Source organism: Cnephaeus nilssonii (assembly GCF_951640355.1).
Source record: "Cnephaeus nilssonii genome assembly, chromosome: 18".
Classification (NCBI taxonomy): Eukaryota; Metazoa; Chordata; class Mammalia; order Chiroptera; family Vespertilionidae; genus Cnephaeus; species Cnephaeus nilssonii.
The window spans coordinates 18,880,930-18,883,686 of record NC_137089.1 but is presented as its reverse complement, the minus strand read 5'-3'; the positions used below and the strand labels follow the sequence as shown (position 1 = coordinate 18,883,686).

Below are 2,757 nucleotides of genomic sequence, written 5' to 3'. Positions count from 1 at the left end.
GTCCATCCATGTTGTTACAGATGGCAAGATTCCATTCCATTCCATTGTATGTATGCTCTACTTCTGTATCCATTTGTCTGTTGATGCAACTTAGGTTGCTTCCATATCCTGGCTATTAAATAATGCTGCAATAAATATATGGATGTATATGTCTTTTCAATTTAGTGTTTTGGTTTTCTTTGGATAAAGTAGAATTGCTGGGTCCTTCTTTGTCTCTTATTAGATAGCCTTTGTTTTAAAGTCTATTTTGTCTAAGTATTGCTACCCCAGCGTTTTGTTTCCATTTTCATGAAATATCTTATTCTATTCCTGTACTTTTAGTCTGTTTCGTTTGATCTGAAGTGAGTCTCTTATAGACAGCATATATAAAGGTCTTATTCTGTCATCCATCCGGTCTCCACATGTCTTTTGGAGCATTTAATCCATTTGCATTGAAAGTAATTGATATGTGAGTCATCCTCCTGATGGTCTTGGTATTTCTGTCTCAGTGCCGCTGATAGCTGGATGTCTTCAGGAAATGCTAAAATTGGGCACCCTGCTCCCAACTTTAGAGCCACAGCTGTTATGCCAGATGGTCAGTTCAAAGATATCAGGCGCCGAAACCGGTTTGGCTCAGTGGATAGAGCGTCAGCCTGTGGACTGAAGGGTCCCAGGTTCGATTCTGGTCAAGGGCATGTACCTTGGTTGTGGGCACATCCCCGGCGGCGGAGGGGGGGGTGGTGCAGGAGGCAGCTGGTCGATGTTTCTCTCTCATCGATGTTTCTAGCTCTCTGTCCCTCTCCCTTCCTCTCTATAAAAAATTAATAAAATATATTTAAAAAAAGAAAAGCCACATTTCTTTAAAAAAAAAAAAAAGATATCAGCCTATCTGACTACAGAGGAAAATATGTATTCTTCTTTTACCCCTCTTTGCCTTTGTGTGCCCCATGGAGATCATTTCTTTCATTGATAGAGCAGCAGAATTTAAGAAACACAACTGCCAAGTGATTGGTGCTTCTGTGGATTCTCACTTCTGTTACCTGGCATGGGTCAACACACCCAAGAAACAAGGAGGACTGGGCCCCATGAACATTCCCTTGGTGTCGGGCCCCAAGTTCACCACTGCTCAGGACTATGGGGTCTCAAAGGCCGATGAAGGCATCTCATTCAGGGGACCCCGTATCACTGTATCCTTCACCAGATCACCGTAAGCATCCCTCCCTGTTGGCCGCTCTGTAAACAAGACTCTGAGGCTAGTTCAGGCTTTTCAGTTCCCTGGCAAACATCGGGAAGTGTGCCCAGCTGGCTGGAAGCCTGCCAGTGATACCATGAAACCTGACGTCCAAAAGAGCAAACAATATTTCTCTAAGCAGAAGGAAGTGCGGGGCTGTTTTAGGGTCATGTGGCAGTGGATGGCCAGGAGAACAAAACCTCTTTTGACTATTGCCAAGCTTAAAACACAAGATCTTAGACTTAACCCAGATGTAGTATGGGACATGACAGGCCTTTCATGCAGAGTTGGGGCGATGGGAGGGAGGAGCAGCCAATTTTCTTTCTTTGGAGGAAATAGCCTGAACTTATGGAGCAGGCAGAAGATGTAAATAGAAAGCTATTGGGTCCCAAGCTGTAAAGGCCTTAATTGACAGACTGAAGAGTCTGGATTATAGTCTGGAAAATTATATTGCTTCTGTTCTATTCTTTTTCCCCCTCTCCTTTTGGGACTCCGATTACATATACATTATACTTTATACCTAATCTCAAATCTCAAATGCTCTTTGTTTATATGTGTTTTGTCTATCTTCACTTTAATCTCTAACATTTTCTTCTTTTACTAGGTTTGGACTTAGTTTGTGCTTCTTTATCTAACTCTGTAAGGTGTAAAATTAGGTATCAATTATAGATCTTTTTAATGTATACATCAATAGCTATACATTTCCTTAGGGAGCACTGCTTTCATTGCATTCTGTAAATTTTGGTATGTTGTGGTGGTTGTTGTTGTTTATTTATCTCTAAGCAATTTCCAATTTCTCTTGTGATTTCTTCTTTAACCCTTGGTTGCCTGAGAATATGTTTTTAAATTTCTACTTATTTGTAAATTTTTCAGTTTTCTTTTTGTTATTTTTTATTTGTGTGTATGTGTCCAAAAGCAAAGATAACACTTGGATATTTAAATACATTAGTCCCTTAAGTAGAAAACAAAAAGTGGAGCTACAAACCAAAGTTACAATAGTACTAACTTTTATAATTGTCCATGTACTTACTTTAATAGATATCTTTTCATATGGCTTTAAGTTTACCTAGGAATGTCTTAATTTCTCCCTCATTGTTGAAGGACAGTTTTGTGAGATATAAGATTCTTGGTTGACAGCATTTTTCCTTCAATGCTTTGAATATAGCAATTCACTACCTCTGGTGTCCAAGGTTTCTGATGTTTCTGCTCCTGATCTTATTGGCAAAAATATAATGAAAGCTATCTTCCTCTCTGCTTTATAGATGTTAATAATGTACCTTCCCATGTCTTATGAAACAGATATTTTCTTATAGTATTGTGATATCAGTTAAGTTGTAGCATATTTTTAAACCAATCAGAATTTAAGGAAAATGAATTGAATGTTTTAATGGTAGATTTTCAAATTATAAATGAAAAGGTCACTGATGCATCCTACAGATTTTAATTTATAATAAAGCAAATGATAATCTTTAGTATTGCACATAAACAAAAGGTCTTTGTGATCTTTTAATTTTTTTTTAGAGTAAAGATATCTTCAGAATAAAAAG

The 2,757-nt window shown here is 38.0% G+C and overlaps 1 pseudogene across 1 annotated transcript; it reads left to right on the top strand.

Annotated features, from left to right (window-relative positions):
* Positions 1–471: 471 nt before the first annotated feature.
* On the top strand, positions 472–1,580 carry LOC307114104 (peroxiredoxin-1-like; annotated as a pseudogene). The gene is made up of 2 exons: positions 472–593; positions 864–1,580. The product of its transcript is annotated as a peroxiredoxin-1-like (transcript).
* Positions 1,581–2,757: the final 1,177 nt, after the last annotated feature.